Below are 20447 nucleotides of genomic sequence, written 5' to 3'. Positions count from 1 at the left end.
CTGAAGCAGGTATGTGTGTGGCCAGAGGGGGCCTCTGCTGCACTACAAGACTGCTTTGATACCACAGACTGGGAGATGTTTAAGCAGGTAGCCACCTACAACAACCACACAGACATTGAGGAGTATTCTGACACTGTTACCTCCTACATTAGCAAATGCATTGCTGATGTCACCCCCACCAGAACCATCACCACCCGGGCTAACCAGAAGCCATGGCTGACACGAGAGGTACGCGGGCTACTGAGGGCCAGGAACACCGCCTTCAGAGCTGGGGACGCAGCCTGCCTGAGAACAACGAGGGTCAACCTGTCCCGTGGCATCAGGGAAGCCAAACGCAGCTACACACTAAAAATAACAGGACACTTCATGGACAGCAGAGACGCGCAGAGCCTGTGGCGTGGTATCCAGACCATCACGGACTACAAACCCAAGCCACAGACCTGTGACAGCAACACCTCTCTGCTGAACGACATCAACAGCTTCTTTGCCAGGTTTGAAGCACACAACAGCACGCCCCCACAGAAGACCACCCCCCCCCCCCCACACGACCAGACAATGTGCTTGACTGCAGCCAGCGTGAAGAGAACCTTCTCCAAGATCAACACCCGCAAGGCTGCAGGTCCAGACAACATTCCTGGCCGTGTGCTGAAGGACTGTGCAGAGGAGCTCAAAGATGTCTTCACAGACATTTTCAACGCTTCTCTGAGTCAGGCTGTTGTTCCGTCGTGCTTCAAAGCCACCACCATCAAACCCGTTCCAAAGAAGCCCTCACCATCCACTTTCAATGACTATCAACCCGTTGCACTGACCTCCATTAGTGCTTTGAAAGGTTAGTCATGGCCCACATCAAATCCACCCTTCCCGCCACCCTGGACCCCTACCAGTTTGCATACCAAGGTAACAGATCCACCGAGGATGCCATCTGTTCTGCTCTTCACCCAGCCCTCACCCACCTGGACAACAAAAACTCATACGTCAGAATGCTGTTCATAGACTTCAGTTCAGCATTCAACACCATCATCCCTCAGCAGCTGATCGGCAAACTGGACCAGCTGGGGCTCAGCACTTCCCTGTGCAACTGGCTGCTGGACTTCCTCAGCGAGAGGCCTCAGACAGTGCGGGTCAGCGGCAGCACATCAAAAACCACCGTCATGAGCACGGGGGCCCCCCAAGCTTGTGTGCTCAGCCCCCTGCTCTTCACGCTGCTGACCCACGACTGCGCTCCATCCTTCAGCAGCAACCACATTGTGAAGTTTGCGGACGACACAACAGTGGTTGGTCTCATCTCTAACAACGATGAGATGCACTACAGGATGGAGGTCAGCCAACTGGCCACATGGTGCAGAGACAACAACCTCTTCCTGAAGGTCGACAAGACCAAGGAGGTTGTCGTCGACTTCCGGAGAGTCCCCACTCCTAAACCCCCACTGACCATCGACGGCGCTGCTGTGGAGAGAGTGAGCAGCACCAAGTTCCTGGGGGTTCACATCAGTGAGGATCTCTCCTGGACAACCAACACCACATCACTGGCCAAGAAGTCCCAGCAGCGCCTCTACTTCCTCCGCAAGCTGAAGAGAGCACGAGCCCCCCCATCCATCATGTGCTCCTTCTACAGAGGCACCATCGAGAGCATCCTGACCAGCTGCATCACTGTGTGGCTTGGGAGCTGCACTGCTGCCAACCGCAAGACCCTGCAGCGCACAGTGAAGGCTGCTGAACGGATTATCGGTGTCCCACTCCCCTCTCTTCTGGACCTCTACGGTACCCGCCTCACCCGCAAACAACCAGCATTGTGCGTGACCCCACCCACCCCTCACACAGCCTCTTCAGCCTCCTGCCATCGGGGAGACGGTACCGCAGCCTGCGGGCCGGCTCCACCAGACTGGGAAACAGCTTCTTCCACCAAGCTGTCAGGAAGCTTAACTCTCTCCCCTCTCTTCCTTCCCTCCCCTCTGCCCCTTCCTTCCCTCCCCTCTGCCCCCACGAACACTGGACGTTGAACCCCCCTCTGGACTAATAACTCTGAAGCTAAGTATTCAAAAGTACACTCAGTTTACTGCACATTGCACAAGTTTACAGAACTCTGGACTAATAACTCTGAAGCTAACTATTCGAAAGTACACTCAGTTTACTGCACATCTACAATGTTTAGAATTTAGACTGCAGTACCATTTTAAATAATAGGGGTCAGAGTTACATACTGCTCCTTTAATGAATGGACAACATTGATGGGGCATATGACTGACTGACATTGTGATGTAGGGTGTCACAGCTGGAGCAGCTAACATCTGTATTTTGTGTCTTAACTGATAATAACAGATTTATCTTTTTACACTTGAGACAGTTTCAATGGTGACACATTCATACTGTGAGCTTTTTAAACACATGTTGTGTCTTTACAACTTTATTAGAGCAAGAGGAGCAAAGCAAGTACAACCTGAATCAAATTCACTTTTCCACCCTTCTCTACGATCCCATGTTCTCCTCCTCCACATCATGTGTTCTCCTTTAAGTGCGTCTCTACCTTCATTTTAAATCTCTCAAAGTTCAGGCTGAATGACTCCATTTAAAAAACATGAATCACAGGAATAGTGGAACCCTAACCCTAACCCTTAAGAACAACGTAGCCCAGAGGGTCTACAGTTGAAGCTAAATTAAACTTCAGAAGGTCTGCCTGTAAGTGCATGGATAAACCTGTAAACCTCTAAAACAGACACTTCTTAATTTCTTCCTGTAAATGCATCATGACTTTGAGTGTAAATAGTGATGCAAAGTGAGGACACCAGCTCCTGCATATACACATCCATCTAGCTTATCACTGCCTGATCAATAGCTTCCATTAATTAAGCAGAGAGCGAGTTAACTGATGACACGGTTATTTCACAGCAACCAATCAATGAGAGTCATTCATTTAGCCTGAAGGCCGAGATAAGTAAGGACACGGCGTGATTTCACTACAGCAGCTGAGCAGAGTGCAAACAAGGAATCCCCAGGCCTGGACTCAAACACAGGAGCACATGGAGAGCAGTATGTTAGCCAGCTGAGCGAAAATCTCCAAAGGATTTGACCCTGTGCCAACAAACGGCAAAGTCTCTTCATCTCTCACTCAGACACAATGCTTAGTCATCAGTGAGACAAATCCTTATTAGTTAAAGTAAAAAAGGTCTGAGAGAAAATATTTTCACTGAGCTGTGTTCAGAAGCCTGAGCTGCGTAGAGTATGATATTTAAAATGTGAAGCTGCCAAGAGATGGAGTTGTTTACGCCTGACTGAGTCTGGTGATAAAAACACAAGAAGAGTCCAACATTTCTGACACACATAGAGAGGGGGGGAGAGAGAGAGAGGGAGAGGGGGGGGGGGGGGGGGGGGAGAAGGAGAGGGAGAGAGAGAGGGGGGAGAGGGAGAGAGAGTCTGATGGCTGATTCACAGCAGCTATATAAAAAAGCTTCTTTGATTTCATTTCATTTCCATCTTTTTTTTTTTCCCAAAGTGTAAAGTCTTTTTTCTTTCAGACATCGAAGCTGATTAAAATATATTTTTTTAATCTCCGATGATCTGACATTAAAAAATAAACTTGGACAGTCTGGTAAGTTCAGTCTGAACAAGTTTCTAAATGTACTCAAACTTTTATATGAGCATGATGTCATGGTGTGAAGGAGAGGAATCAGGGCGCAACAGAAGCAAACATGCAGGTATCAGGTGGCTCTCTATTGGCTGATCCATAACAGCGCACACACTAATCCCAACCGAGCGGCGAGCTGAACACACACACGAGGCACTTTATGATCCGTGTGATATTTCACCGGCTGTGACTGGACACGACATCCTCATTATTTGCTCTGCTTCTTTTGTGTCTACATGTCTCGTTACAAGACCTTTCCAGCTAATTAGTCCTGCTAACGTGTTCACATGTGTATACCTGACAGACGGGGGGAAACATCACGTTATTATCCTGTCGTTTGTTGTGACCCGGGACATCCAGCCCGGTCACTAATTGCTTCTGCTGTTTCATAGCTCATGTTGTCTTCGAGCACAGCAGGTCCCGTTGATTGTTAACTCCTGATCTCATCCGGGCTCTTGTTGTGAGGAAATGTAAATATACGAGTCTGCTGTTAAGGCTAATGGTCACACACATTAGAAGATGTCACCTTTTATATTCCCGACAGGTGTTACCACGAAGCACAGTGACTGCTCTCAGGCTCAATGATGACATCATGTGGGCGATACGTCTGAAAAAAGATTACGGTACGATGGTTGCTCTGTGAGGCTAAAAGTTGAAGGAGAAGTACAAGATCACAGGAGAACTACAAGATCAGGACAACTACAAGATCACAGGAGAACTACAAGATCACATGAGAACTACAAGATCACAGGAGAACTACAAGATCACAAGAGAACTACAAGATCAGGACAACTACAAGATCACAGGAGAACTACAAGATCACAGGACAACTACAAGATCACAGGAGAACTACAAGATCACAGGAGAACTACAAGATCACAAGAGAACTCCAAGATCACAGGAGAACTACAAGATCACATGAGAACTACAAGATCACAAGAGAACTACAAGATCACAAGAGAACTACAAGATCACAGGAGAACTACAAGATTGCAGGAAAACTACAAGATCAGGAGAACTACAAGATCACAGGAGAACTACAAGATCAAAGGAGAACTACAAGATCACGCGGGAATAAAGAGAAAAACTTGTAAACAGCATGTTGCTTTGTCTCTCTGAGGATGATTTGTTGTTCATCCTATTTTGACGTCATGTTGATAAAGTGATGAAGTGAAGTAAAGTTTGTATGTTTTATTTTGAAATTGACCGGACACTCTGTGCGTTTCCTTGTCTCATTTCCTGTCTGGTTCGATCTACTCTTTTTAGCATGAAGCGTGCTTGCAGCGGGCTATGTCGTTAATTGACTCTGTGCACATTTGAAACGGAGAAGAGCGTATGGCGCTGGTGGCACGCTCTGGAGACGGTCCCCAGCATTCTCTGTGGAAACAGAATCATTGACTATAGTGGCAGCGAGCATACTGCGGCGCACACAGACTATGTGGAGGAAATTGGCAGTTAAGGTGCATTACAGCCACCTGAGTATGAATAAAGAACCAACTACACATCTTTAAAATAGAATCACAGCTAAGACTTTTGACAAAACTTCTTTACCTGGAACTCCAAGACCCACTAAAATCCACTTTGTATCCTACCTTTGGGATGTATCCAGAGAAGGACAATAATGTCTTTACAGGCCCAAAACACAAGGAGAAGCCATTTAACAGCTTTCAGGATATTCACCCAAAAACCTCAAACCTTATCAAAGCTGGAGTGAGTTTCAGGAAAAAGTTAGCGGACCATGATATGTGGAAGGAACGCCTGAAAATCATGAATGTATAGACTGGTGGTGCCAAAGCATTTGGAAGATGTTTCGATGAATGGAAGTGGACATGAGTTGACCATCTGGTGGTACTGAAAGAATAACAACAGGAATGGGATTCATCCAGTGAGGGAGTTCATCTTCAATGGGAACAAAGCGTAAAGGTGAAGTCAAGCTAAATTTAACAGGCTGAATAACTTTATCACAAACAATTTTTAAACCCTGTGATGCCTCAGGCTGATGAACACTATCAGTGAGGAGGGGGAGGCCTGATCCACATTTTGACATGGCATGACAATAGCCACACTACGTAGGGATGTGACGATATGTGTTCACATTTAAGATGGCATAAACAAGAGGGAACGGAGACGAGCAGGATAACTGGGAGGAGATGTAGGAAGAAACATGTAAGGGGAGATTAAGCTAGATAAGTTAATAATAGAGAAATATATATAAATAAATAATCCTTTCACCCTCTCCCCTCCCCTCCCCCTATTTTAGGTATAAAGAACAAACCCTCTCCTATGGGGTCTGGGGGATGTTCAAGTTGGGAAAGAGGTCTGCAGGAGGCGACCGCTTTAGCACGCCCCCTGATATGGGTCTGGGGGGCGACTAAGGAGGGGGCACCCTTGCATCAGATGAACTGAAATAATAGAAATAAAAGAACTTCAAATCTTAATTTGAGCTGTAGCATCAATGCTAACAAGCCGACAGACTCTGAAGCGGCCGTTTAGCATAGCCATCAATGCTAATGTTAAAACAACAGAAGGGGCCTCAAACTTAGGGCTCTTAGATTGTCATGTTAGTTATGCACGCTAGTTCATCTGCAGCAGCTACAGTAAGGACAGGGACAGCTGGGGAATCCTCCAGACCAGACCGTTTCATTTCACATCGGTCTGACAGTCCAAGCAGACTACAAAATCTGGGTCCTTTGTAGGCCAGGTCCTTCCAAGGAGGACCCAAGAAATGAGACACAGCTACGGTTTGACGGCAGGTCAGCTCACCAAAAGACGGAGACATTTTACATTCTGAAGACTATTTATGTCATAACAGAGCACAGTTACCCTCCATCTTCTAAATGATTATCTTATGTTTGCACATGTCTGAAAACCCATCTAGGGTCAGTTAGGAATCCCCCCCCAGAGCACAATGACTCCTAATGGACATAGTAGAGCAGTGAAGTAAGAGTGACACTCTGGTGCCTGAAATCTTTAGTTTCCAGTGGTCTGAATGGGACAGCAAAGTGCTGAGCAAACCTTAAAGATAAAGAGGAGATTAGTTTGTGTCAGGGCGCAGGCTGGATGTGAGGACAGTGAATGAAGAGGCATTAAAGCCAGACAAAGCTCGGCTGCTCTGGCCCGACACCACTTCCTCTACTGCACGCATGTACACACACACGCACGCGCACGCACGCGCACACACACACACGCACGCACACACGCACACACACAAACCCACTCGTAAAAACATGCAAGCTAGCAAATGATTGCACAGGGTTGCTAATTAACAAAGGCTTGGAGCAGAGAAATGCCCTTTCAATTATAAGAAGTGCTTATGAAATAAAAGGAGCACGAGGCCGGGGAAGGAAAGCTCAGAGTTTTGCTTCATGTCCGACGGTTGGAGCAACATTTCTCCCCCATTCAGAGTCCACTTCAGGGAATTCACCTGAGAGCATTTGGGATTGGAAGAATGAAGGTGATTTTGGTTAGAAAACAATCAAGGACACAGCCCGAAGCGAAAGATTACACTGACACAGTGCAGTCTGCACCAAAGCTCGCACAGACCGCCGTGTCAGCAGAATTGCAACAACTAACGGGGTAGAGAAGACTAAAGCACGGCGCCAACAAGACGGGGAACTATTAGTTTATAGTTTTATTAAAGCGGACTCACAAAGGACCAATGCTTTTAAACAAATGTGGTCTGTAAACCCATCTCTTTCACAGCCAGATGAAAAACTCTCTCTCTCTGCCCCCCGTGTGAACATCTGTATTAACTCATCCGGCGCCGTTCTCCGACAGCACAGGCTGTGAAATAAAGCCGAGCCAAGATCGTTCTAACCAAGGTGATAAGTGATGTATGGCGCTTTGACCACTCTCTCTCTCTCTCTCTCTCTAAACTTCACAGCTCCAAAAGCGCTGCAGGACATAATGGTCCTCTCTGAGCGTCATTATAGATAAGATGCCCGTTTGTAATTATGTGAAGCCCACTTACACATAACAGTCGACAAACGCTAAAGAACAAAGGGGCTGCATGCAGCAAGTCCTCCAACGCCCACCTCGTCAACAACACACAAACATGCAAAATACAAGGTCACACAAAGCCACGCTAACATCCCGGCTTAGGAAACAAAATATGTTTGTCTTCAGTGAGCAGCTCTGAAACCTGAAAGTAGAAATCATGAAGGGTGGATAAAGGGCAGAAAACAATGAAGCACAAAGCTTCATTTGAATTTTGCATCGTGATGAAAACTGTATAAAAATAATTTCAACTTCCGATCATTGATGCAGAATGATCCACATGACCTTTAAACTGACGCGTTAGGCCCCGTGTCCAATTTTTCTGAGCGCCAGCCCCTTTTTTGTTTTTGGCTGCTCCTGGTGCTTCAAGTTGAAAAGGTGGACACACAGGCCCTAAGTTGTTAAGTTATTTGGGTATAAATGTAACATGGAAAATAGTAAATGGACTCATCCATTCATACACATTCACACACTGATGGTAGAGGCTGCTGTGTAAAGAGTCCATCAGTATTAACTCCTCCATGGGACACATCGGACATGTGGCATCAGGAGCTGGGGATCAAATCCCTGACTTTGTTGAGATGACCGACTCTACCACTGAGCCACAGCCGCTCTGTGATGTATGGATTGTGTAACGGAGGTGGTCTCAGTTTTATGCAGACAAATGAAAGTATTATTCTCTCTTATTTTAATAAATGTGAAAGTGTGTGAAGGATCGGATCGGTCCTGATGGGCCGATGAAGCAGCAGTCTTACTGAACATGTGAGTAATTGTGACATGTGGTGTTAAAGCGCTTTGAGTAGAAAAAACCAGCTGTGTAACTGCAGTCCATTCACCGCTCCAACTTAATACAACATAGACGATATGACCGACGTGTTATTGTGTAGGTTTAAAAATGTACATTTTTACAGTTTTAGACATAAAACTACTTGCAGTTGCTGTGAGGCTTTACACTGACTCTCGCTGTTCTCTCTCAGCTCGTTAGCTTCTTGTACAAAGTAGAGATCACATTGCATTAGAATGCCATCTTGCGCAATGTAAATATATAACTTGCTTTTAGGACACGGTGGTGAGGAAATGGTACGAGTGGGAACATGACAAATTGAATTGTTTTATTATTTAGTATTCTGCAGGGTGGCAGCAGCAAACAAGTTCATGTCTTTCTGATATTCAATACACATGTTGCAGAAGTTATTCATTTGTTCACACAAACATGAAAACTTCCCCTCACCCACCCACTCTCGCCCTCTCTCTCTGTCTCTCTCTCTCTCTCACTCACCCTCTTTCTCTCTCTCTCTCTCACTCACCCTCTCTCTCTCTCTCTCTCTCTATCTCTCTCTCTCTCTCTCTCCCTCTCTCTCACCCACTTGAAGCTAATTGGGAGTCGACCCTCGCTGACCTGCTCTCTTCTCCAGAAAGAGTCATCGCCATGACAGCCGAGTCTTGCTCATTATCCACAACAAGGGTCGGCCTTGTTAGAGCCCAAACTGCCAGAGCGCACCTGGCTGACATCACGACGAAACCCAGAGTCCCTGTTACCACAGCAACCACAACTTGGCAACTGCAACTTGGCAACTGCAACTTGGCAACGTCCAACTCCACGGGGGATTGATTGGGTGAGCAATGCAGTGAGAGGTGGATTAGCAGTAGTATTATTGTCTCCCTGGGAGCAGAGGGACCGACACAGAGAGGATTGTGGACTCGCTGAAAACACGATGACAGTATTGACCTGAACTTGGCAGAACGCAGAGATGAAGGATGCTGGTTATTTATGCTTCCCTCATTAATGGACTGATGTGCTGCAGTGATTAGAAAAACAGTGTGATGTTCTTTTGACAGAGCAGGCTCTAGATCAGTAAATTTCTCATCTGTATATTGAACCACCCGAGTGTCTGTTTAATGCACAGCGTAGTAAATATAGGCTCAAAGCAATTTGGGAGCACAGTTTTTCCTGCTGCAAAGTGCACAGTACTCAACATCTGAGTGAACTGAACCAAACTCAAGTGACAAAACGACACGTCCAACAAACAGCCATTACCCTCTCCACAGCTCTCTGCTCTCAGGGCAGAGGATGAGGAGGGTGAACCACTCAGTGCCTGTGACGGAGACCAGGCACAGTGTTATTTGTCATCGTCCATTAGTGAATGAGTCGAACTCACAAGGAAAAAGCTGCAGAGAGGAGAGGATTGGAGGTCATCCAGTCACCTGGTTTTTGCACCAGATGAGTGCTGAAGTATTAATACAACGTCCATACAGCCAGGGTCAACATGACCACGATCACATCTCCATGACCTCATTCACAATCATTCATGATTTACCGTTGAATATGAAGTATAGGACGCACGTTTACCCTTTATACCTGTGCATCCAATATACCAGTAAAGTATATCTTATCTTTTCTTATATTGCACGCGAGCTGATGTGATTGAACATTTACCCTCATTCTTTTTACATTGCGAGCTGTGATGGCCCCCCTTTTAACATATTTTGTGTCTCATGAGCTCATAATCCTTCATTTAAATAAAACGGAAGTATATTGATCAGTAAATAAAACGTGGAGGGGGCGCCTCAATTAAAGTCAATGAATGACCAGCGGAGTCGACAGCACGACTCAGAGATTCTGAGAATATATGTGAATGCACCTTTCATTGGTTTGGTCAGAGTTGTAGACGGTGCTCCGATATAATTTGAACATCATGATGTCAAAAAGTTCAGGTCCAATTTGTCAATCCATAAAACATAAAAACATAATCATTCAAACTCACCGCCAACCTCAGAGACCCTCTGTGTGTGTGCAAAGCCCCTGCTGCCAATCAGCACCACACTTAAATACATTTCAGTGGCTATAACAGCGCCACCATGTGGTAAACTAAAAACAAACAAATAAAGGCTCTAACAATACTGGACTATACTCACACTGCTCCAGGACTAACCGGAGCACTCACAGTAGTCAAAAGAACCGGACCTATAAATATCATCATGGCCAAACTATCGGCGAAGGATTATATTGTTACACAAAGAGGACGCAGATATTCTGCATCATGCATTGCTGTGATGTCAGCGACCCGGATATATTCTCTTAGAATAATCGATTAAATGTCTCTTTGTCTCGAGTGTTGAAGCGCTAAATTACTGCCTAACTATTTTATACTATAAGTGCTGCAATTACAGAATGATCACGGCGTGATGGCAGCGACTCGTACTGTTTTTTTTTCATCTCTTCCTGTGTATTTGCTCTGATCGGTTCAAGGAATAAAGTGGTTGTTGACCAGGCAGCAGATCTCACCATCTACTGGCTGAAGGAAGAAGACAGGGAAGGGGGAGGGGGAGGGGGGCAGGGACGCCAGCTGTGATATGAATCAGATGCTGCTATGATTGGAATACAATGACCTCGCAACAAACAGTGTCGTCCCTCTCTCTCTCTCTCTCTCTCTCTCTCTCTCTCTCTCTCTCTCTCACTCTCTCTCTCTCTCTCTCTCTCTCTCACTCTCTCTCTCTCTCTCTCTCTCTCTCTCTGTCGCCATGTGTCTCTTTCTCTGAACAAGGTTATCAGCAGAGATTATCAGGATAGGACAATAGACGGCTGATTCAAAGCGGTAGTGAATGTTTCAGAAACAGAACACATCTCATTTAGAGCCTAAATCTATTGTTTTCAATCCATTCTACACGCCACTGTTCTTGTTTTGGGAAGAATTCAAACAAGGACATGAGCGCTTTGGGATACACAGATTCTTGGTATTTTAATATCATTAATCCTTGTGGTTAAACGATGGAGAAAGGTTACCTGTGAAATATCCTTAAAGTTCACGTTTTTACACATACGCATGTGTAACCATTTACATAAGCTTGATTTTTAGCAGCAGTACTACTATAATCAGCAGCCATCCAGTCTACAGGGGGAGATGAAATAGCATAACCACTGATGAAAACAACTTTGAAGTTATTAAAGCATGCTAATGCTGCTACAGAAGTGGGTCATGATGTTCCATATAAATGAGTATTTGTCCGCCTCCTATAGCCTGTGTAGAGTATGTGTAGTATCCCTGATGCCTTAAAGCGTCCCGTGGAGTCTCGCTGCAGTTTGATTTCTAACATCTGACTCCTTTAGGTAGTGAATATTTTAGCACACGTTGGACTGCTGCCCCCGCACTTCAGACACAGATGACCAAACAGCCTCAGATTTTGTGTAAAGGATCGTATTCAACTTTATTTCTCAGACATTAAAGTGCTGATTCCTGAACCTTTCATCGATTATTGACTACAACAGGCTGGCGTGCAGCATCAACACCATGATTCAACTCTGAATGCTGAGTGCTGCTTCTCAACATGCAGGGCAGGCAAATAATGGGGCACCCCAGACCAGTAGGGGGACCCAGAGGGCTGACAAACTTTAAACCACAGCACAGGCTCAAAATGTGCACATTTTGCAATGACAGTAGGAAAACCTCCCTAACGTGGAGGGGGCGCCTCAATTAAAGTCAATGAATGACCAGCGGAGTCGACAGTATGACTCAGAGATTCTGAGAATATATGTGAATGCACCTTTCATTGGTTTGGTCAGAGTTGTAGACGGCCTCAATTAACGAGCTGCTCTGATTGGATGACTTTAAGAAGATATTAAATGACTTGGAGTTGGCGATCGAAACCCCCGACCTTCCAAATGAGAGACGATCAACACTGATCCACAACCGTCCAGAAAGAGTCCCAACAAAGAAAATCATTTAGATCCTAGTTGAGCTTTTAAATCGTGGTTACAGATTTATCAATGAATTATAAACATGTTGTTGTTAAACCTGAAAAAGCCTTTAAAGTGCTTATGGTGTGTTTTTTTTTTGTGGTGTTTATTATCTGTTGAGTTAACGTTAAGAAAACTGACTTCTCTCTCGGGGGAGTCGGGATATTTGTTGTTTGCATAATCCAGATTAAAATGATCCAAAATAAAATAAACTACAATAACTCAAGCCAAGGCCTCTCTCTCTCTTTTGTGTCCTTCTGTTGTGTGTGTGTTTGTTGATGATGTCATGACATTACAGAGGGGTTGTAGATGTACTTGATCTACGATAACCACAAGAGTAAGGTTGATTTACATAACGTTAATATGAAGCATTTAGATCCATCCTGTTTTACAACCTGCAGAGACCTTTGAACTCTGCCAATGAATTGTCCAGTTTGTGTTTTTTATGTATTTAAAACAACATTATATTCATATTTTCAGCCATTGTTAAAATTAATTGACTTCTTTAACCTTTCAGCCCCATCTTTGTAGATTTAATGGAAAGAAAACCTTCAAATGACATCAGCTGACCTGTAGAGCACTAGTCGGGATTTAAACGATGAATTATGGTTGAAGGCAGATTTAAAATGAATCTTAACCAGCAGAGATATGATTAATGTCACCAAACAGAACTTCCTCTTTAAATGTGATCAGGTGTATTTTATTGTTATAAAGAATCAAAGACCTGCGCTTTATGGTCTGTGTGACGTTCACCAGTAGGTTCAGAGACATTGTAAAGAGAGAGAGCAGTGATTGAATCTAACACTGCCGAGAACTTATTTTTAGGTCGACTGTGATGCACTGCACAGTACTTTAATAACTCAGAGATCAACGTCAACACATTATATGTGATGAATCTGCTTCTGACTTATGGCTGAAGCAGATTTCCTGGTCAGATTTGGTGTAAGCCAGTCGATCCCAACAAGCTCCCCCCTCCCTTAATTGTATCCGAGACAATCTGAGCCCCTCCTAGGATCCACTGGAATAATTTCATCGTGTCCATTGATAAACGTTTTTGTTTTTGGTTTAAACTCTGCATGTTCCATTTGTTTTTGTTTTTTTAAATACTTTATTTGTAGCTTCAGAAGACATGGAACATTCAAAAGGTTAACAAAGAAGAACAGTACCCCCTCCCCCTATACCACTCTACAAACAAACAGAAAAAAAATTAAAATGAAAGAATGATATATATATATATATATATATATATATATATATATACATAATGTACCTAAAATGCAAAACAAACATGAAAAAGGCTGCATGTTTCATTTTAACATCCCGAGAGAAAAGGCTGACACACAAAGAAGACCTTTCAATAAACTATCCAGTGAGTGTGTTGACGCCCTGACACACCAAGCAGACGGCAAAGAACGAGTGGCGACTGTGGCATCACCTCACGTCGCCTTTTGTCTTGGCCAAAAAAGTTGCTCTTGAACACATCAAGACCACCATGTACGTTCTGCACATTGCCTGGGAGGAAATAACTCTCCATGCCAGCAGGCGGAGTGATTCCTCTTACCAATCATGCCGACGCTGACAAACGCCGATTCAACATGTCGAATCGGACAAAAACAGGTAGCGACGGACACGCCGCAACAACTAGGGCGACGATCTCCTTTGTGTGTCAGGGCATTTATCATGATTCTAGTCAATGTGTGCCATCTCATCTTGACATCCTGAGAAAAGACAAAGCCTCTCCCCCCCTCCCACCACTGAGAGTTTTGGCGCCCTAAGCCCTCCTAGGGGGGCTCGGACCCCAGGTTGGGAACCAATGGTCTAAACTGCCTTCGTCTGTGAAAGCGTTCACTGTGGAAGCCTTTCTTAAAAGTTTTGACCAAACACATCTCTAGGTTGTTACTGAATAAAAAGTGAAGTATGTGGATACTGGGGGAGCGTTTTCATGCAGGAGTCGAGGGGTTAATGAGTTCTCTATGGAGACTTTCTATGAGTCTAGACTTCCATATCTCTGAACACAATTTATTTAGACTGCAGGTGTGGGGCGGCCGCTGCAGTATTTCACGTCTTGGAATCCGTCTCAGTGAGAATTTATGAAGTGTTAGTCCACATCCCATCCATCAGCCTCTTAATATAAGAACTTAATGAAGCCTGCTGAGGCCACAGCAGCCGACGCCGCTCTTTAAAGACGGATGAGAACTCGCTCGTAACACTTTCTCTGAGCCGCACTTCTCAGACTCTCCATCAGGGACGTGGCTGTAGGGTCAGTCCAGCATGCAGCATGAATCATTGGTAATTAGGCAGAGAAATGAGAGAAGGGTAAGAATGGGGGTCTCTGTTACACCCCCGAGAAGCAGGTAAAGCAATGCTGCTCAGGTTGTTAGAGGAACACACGCAGTAATGCTGGCAAGGAAAAGCTCTTTGGATCAGTTAAATGTTGTGTGACGGAAACAGCCTCACCTGTTTGCGTGTTTGGAGCTAAATGTAGCTCGTAGCAGTCGGTAAACTGCTTGTGTTCACTCCTGCAGAGCAAATGAACGCTGGAGCACACGGAGCCGAGACTGTCGTCATGTTTTTTAACCGAGTCGCACCGTGAGCAAAGAGCTTGTCTTAATACCGCCTCTCATAAATATCTATTTTTTGGACTGATAAAGAGAAGTTTATGGTCCTCAACATGAGGCTTTGGTCCCTAAAGAGGGTTTTAAAAAACATTCTGAGCGGTCTCGAGATGTTTACATTCATGATAATTTCCTATCTTTGCCTTTTTATCGTCATAAAGTAAGGAAAGATTCACCCTCTGAGAGTCAACACTGCACAGGTAGCATCATTTTGCTCAGGACTGTGGATGCTATTGTTTGAGCAAAAGTTTTATAATTCAGCAAATTTCTTAATTTCGTCGTTTTTTTGGCTTGTTATTTTGTAGGAAATAGAAATGAAATGGTCGTATGTTAGCTTTAGCGATGTTAGACGGCAAAACTGTAACCTTTTCATAATCCAGAGAGGCTCCTAGTTTTTATGCTAAGCTAACACCAGTGTCTGCGGATAACAGTGCAGTACACAGTACTCAGACTGGGAAAAATTTGCTTTTTCTCCGTTTGCCTCATACGGAAACGGAGAAAACAAGAAATGCGACACAACAAGAAACCCCCCGAAGTGTTTGCTCTGTGTCTGTGTCTCTCCTTCTTCTGGGCAGGTGGACCAGCAGGAGGTCAACATACAGGTGTGTAACTAGGCAAAGTCAACCAGCTGGATGGCAGAGAAGACAGCATTTACTTTGTGGAAATATCTTTACAGAAATGTAAAGTTGTCTCTGTTCATGGGCCCCTCATGCAGCCTAGCTCCAGAACCCCCCCCCCACCTGTAGCCCTGTGTATAACAAATCAAAAATGACAATGGAGGTTTTTATATTTTATAGTGACTCGCAGCTGAAAGTGACATTGCTAAACAATCAATCAATGGTTCATTGATTTAAAGTATAGCTATTAATTTTTGACAGACCCAGAAAGCCACCCCAGCTGTCCCCTCTTCAGCTCAGTCCATGTGAACACACCTCAATGACAACCAAAGCAGGGTCCATCCATCCTCATGCTGCCTCACACACGTTTCTCCTCTGCCACAACATGACCCATATGCATAAAGAGGAAGCTGCTCGTCTAACCAGCTTAATAATCATTTTAAAAAAATCACTGTGGGACACATTCTGCTCTTCTGGCCTTATCAGGATCCCCCCCAACCCCCTCTCTGGCTTCCCCAACACCCCAACATCCCTCATGTTAAACTTCTTATTAGGGCACGCTAGCTCCTCCATCTTGGGAGTGATCTGAGATGTACCAAAGCTCATAACAAAAAACAGGAAGTATCTCTAAATGAGGCATGAACCCACAGTGACGCTGTGAGGCTACGTGGGGGGCTTGTTCAAGCAAGGCCCCAATTCCTGCCAGGTCACCCACACACTATTACCAACGCTATCATTATGATGCTGTCTGCTCAAACATAGCTCCTCTGATCACTGCAGCCAGATGAACGGGATTAATGAGTCCACAGTGGGGAGGAGAAAGAGCCCGCAGGTGATGAGGATCACACTGTGGGTGTTTTTACACATCGACATAGAGCAGGCAGGCCGGAGCTGCAGCTGCACAGAGGCTGCAAGGTGCTCTTCATACAGCTCACATGCTTCATGATGGCTGAGGGAAACAACAACTGTGATCGTACGAGCATCGCCCTGCAAAGACAACACAAAGACAGCAACGATGCGCCGCTGTCAGCTGAGATAACCGCGCAGAAAAAGCTCAAAACTACGCGTTTCCACATGCCAACCCCCCACTCAAGCCCCCATTCCCCCTTCCTCCACCCGTCCCCCACATACCCCGGCCTCTGTTCGAGAGACGGATGGACGGATGGATGGCGAGTCGAGCTGAAATGGGGGGGGGGGGGGGGTCCATTTTCAGTCCACAGAAGCGCGAGCGCACCCACAGCCCTTTTAGCGCATCATCATAACAAAAAAAAAAAAACACACACAATCCACACCACACCTCGGATTAAACGGACACCAAAATCTGAAAAACATCTGGCACACACACTCTGTGTAAAAACACACCCGACAGCCATGTTCCCAGCAGGCTGTCTCATTCTGGCGTTTCTCAAGCATTCACGAAGAGGGAGGTGTGAGACGAGCGGAATAAGGAAACGGGGATGACATTGATGGGGGGATGTTACTTACTGTGAAATAAATTCCCCTCGGGTGGATGGAGAGCCTCCGTTTTTCCCCTCTTGACTCCCCTCCTTTCCGACGTGCGAATTCCCCGAGATTCAGACCATGCAAGCCAGGTAGTAGTCGGTCATCTCCACCCTGCGAGGTATTTGGTCCAGCGCGGTGTGTGCGAGAGATAGAAGAGGAAGGAGAAGAAGAAGAAGGCGAGCCAGCATCCGAGAGGACAGAGCCAGCTGTGGGGAGGGAATGAGGGAGGAAGGAGCGGCCGGGCCGGAGCGCTGCGCACACAGGAGGAGGAGAGGAGGAGGAGGGAGGAAGATCGTCTCTCTCTCTCTCTCTCTCTCTCTCTCTCTCTCACTCTATCTCTCTCTCTCTCTCTCCCCTCTATTCCACAATATAACATCCCCCCACCCCCGACCGACAGACTGACAGACGGCTTGGGTACCAGTGTCAGCAGCGCCACCCACCGGTGATGAGAGGAATGCACTATGGAGGGTGATTAGTGCCACGCTGAGGAAGCAGCTGGAAAGGGAAGGCAGTATGAGCTGTTGCTGTTACCTCATTTAGCCTCATCAATTAAAAATGTAAATCACTTTAGGCTACTAAGTAATAAAAAAATGATTTAAAAATGTCCAAATGTTTGTTTTAATGACGCTTCTTCAGCTGTTTGAGTGACAGCTGCAACAGCCGGCTTATACAACAAAGATGTCTATTCATTATGATAGCATGCTAAATGTCTTCATTAATATTCATAACGTGCTTTATTTATGTTTAATCAACATCACTGCTGCCATATCTCAAGAAGAAGAAGAAAACATACTTTATTAATCCCACAGAGGAAGTTCAGTTTCTACACTGGATTTTTTTCTCGAAGATGCTACACACACACACACACACACACACACACACACACACACACACACACACACACACACACACACACACACACACACACACACACACACACACAAGCACACACAGGTAGGCGAGGATTAAACACACACACACACAAAGAGGAACCTGTCGGGATGTCAGAGTAAGGTGACTGCACATGTTTGGAGTTTGCTGCCTTAATCAAGGGCACTTCAGCAATGCTCTGGAGGTGAGCTGGCACCTCTCCAACAACCAGACCCAGTTCCAAACTTTGGTCCTACCAGGACTTGAACTGGCATATCCTCTAGTTCCCATCCCAACCAGTTTCCTGTGGACTGATCTACTGCTGATTAATAATACGATCGCGAGTCCGTATATTGTGTTTTATTTTGAAATTGACTGGAATGTCCTGTGCGTTTCCTTGTCTGACTTCCTGTTCAGGCTGTCATATTCTGTCCAGCTTGACACGGGCCTGCAGCGTACTCCGGCGAAAATAGACCTGCTGCGTATTTGAAATGGAGCAGAGCGCAGTGCCGTCGGTGGCTCGCTCCGGAGACGGACCGCAGCGCGCCCTGTGTGAACACAATGATAGACTACAGTGGAAGCTAAGTACAACGTAGTGCGCGGCGCTGATGGACCGCGGCGCGCACGGAGTATGTGTGAATTGGGCTTTACTCTCTTTCATCCCTTTATGCACGCTCACTCATGTTTCTGCTATCATTCTCTGAGGTTGACATTGAATAATCAGATGTCTCTTCAGCTGTACTCATCTAACCAATCACATGGCCTTCCTCCCTCATTGTCAGCCTGTTTCTCTTTTCAATATGATTCTTTCTCTGCTTTAAGTTCCTTCATGTTGATGTCTCGTGCACCCCTCTACCTCCCCATCACCGCCCGTCTTCACAGAATCATCATCCATCAAATCTTCACCCATCAGCTTCACCACCACCAGGGTCTGGACTCCATGGGCGGATTTATTCAGTTGTGTCACGTTATGTCAAGTTAAGAATTTTTTTTTCTTAATTCACTTGTCTCTCATGATCTGAACGAAGACTCTGATTGGTTACAGGATCTAGTGTAACTGAGGCACTGAGTGAAAAACAAGTCAGGTGCTGAAGAATAAGAAACACTGACCGTTTCCGAGTAGCCACAGTTCAGTAGGCAGTACGTACTTTTCAGTAGGGAGTTTCAGTATACTGAAACTTTCGTGGTCATTCAGTATGCATTTTTTGGGTCCACCTCAGTATACTGAACATTTCAGTATGGATACTAACTTCCGGGTTTCATGCAGTATAGATCAGATGCATCCTTTCAGGAAATGAATTGTATTTTACCACCCCAAATTAAACCTAAATCGTCACGCCCGACTCCAAATCAAAACAAACGAGCATTGATTAATTTGATCTTAATTTAAAGTCAGATAGAGGACCACCTCTCAACATCTCTGAGATCACCAAGAAGGCACAGCAGCGCCTGCACTTCCTGAGAGTGCTCAGGAAGAACAACCTGAATGAGAAACTGCTGGTGAACTTCTACCGCTCTTCCATCAAGAGCCTGCTGCTGTACTGCATCACAGTGTGGTACGCCAGCTGCATTGAAGCAGACAGAAAGGGCTTCAGAGAGTAATAAACACAGCACAAAAGATCATCGGCTGCACACTCCCCTCACTTAAGGACATTTATAACTCCCGCTGCCTGAACAGAGCAAAAAACATTGTAAAGGACAGCTCACACCCCGGCTTTCATCTGTTCGACATGTTGCCCTCTGGCAGACGCTACAGGTCTGTAAGAGCATGGACAAACAGACTCAAGGACAGCTTCTTCCCCAGAGCCATAACCACACTGAACCTGGACATGCGTTGACTGTCCCACCCTCACCACATACTGTGCAATATTTATTTTTGTATTTCTGCAATATCTTGCATTTCATACTGTGCAATATTTACCTCATTTTATATTTCTGAAATAATTTTGCATTTTATACTGTGCAATATTTATCTTATTTTATATTTCTGCAATAATTTTCATTTAATACTGTGATATATTTATTTTTATATTTTTGCAATATTTTACATTTCATACTGTGCAATATTTATCTCATATTTCTGCAATATCTATTTATATTCTGTTATGCTACCACCTGTAAATAACTCCTACCATACATTGCCCATCCTACCTGAATGAGAGTTCCTTTTTTAATTTTCTTCTTTTGTTGTTTTTAGCTGTGGATGCTTGTATGTATGTGTACTTTAAAGGTGAAGCCAAAAATTTTTTGTTGTACAATTGTATAATGACAATAAAGACATTCTATTCTATTTATTCTATTCTGTTAGACAGGGATTCAAACCAGGAACCTCACCACAGAGAGACTCCTGTTAGACGGGGATTCAAACCAGGAACCTCCTCACAGAGAGACTCCTGTCAGACGGGGATGGTTTGAATGTACGGGGGGTGAATGTTTTGATGACTCATCAGTTTTGATTTGATGAAGGATAAGAGTTATTCACAATAAGG

General features: G+C 45.0%; 1 protein-coding gene across 3 annotated transcripts in view; it reads right to left on the bottom strand.

Moving 5' to 3' along the window:
• The window catches only part of ctnnd2b (catenin (cadherin-associated protein), delta 2b), a 132279-nt gene extending 114693 nt beyond the window's left edge, over nucleotides 1-17586 (bottom strand). The window contains exon 1 of one of the 3 annotated variants that reach the window (XM_065954409.1): nucleotides 17071-17586. The gene's annotated coding sequence lies outside the window, so the exon portion shown is untranslated. The remainder of the gene's footprint in view (nucleotides 1-17070) is intronic. The other 2 variants (XM_065954410.1, XM_020647038.3) reach the window with 2 other exon arrangements.
• Between the last annotated feature and the right edge of the window lie 2861 nt (nucleotides 17587-20447).

Source organism: Labrus bergylta, chromosome 4, assembly GCF_963930695.1.
Source record: "Labrus bergylta chromosome 4, fLabBer1.1, whole genome shotgun sequence".
In the NCBI taxonomy this organism is placed as follows: domain Eukaryota; kingdom Metazoa; phylum Chordata; class Actinopteri; order Labriformes; family Labridae; genus Labrus; species Labrus bergylta.
This window is presented reverse-complemented; position numbering and strand designations above follow the sequence as displayed.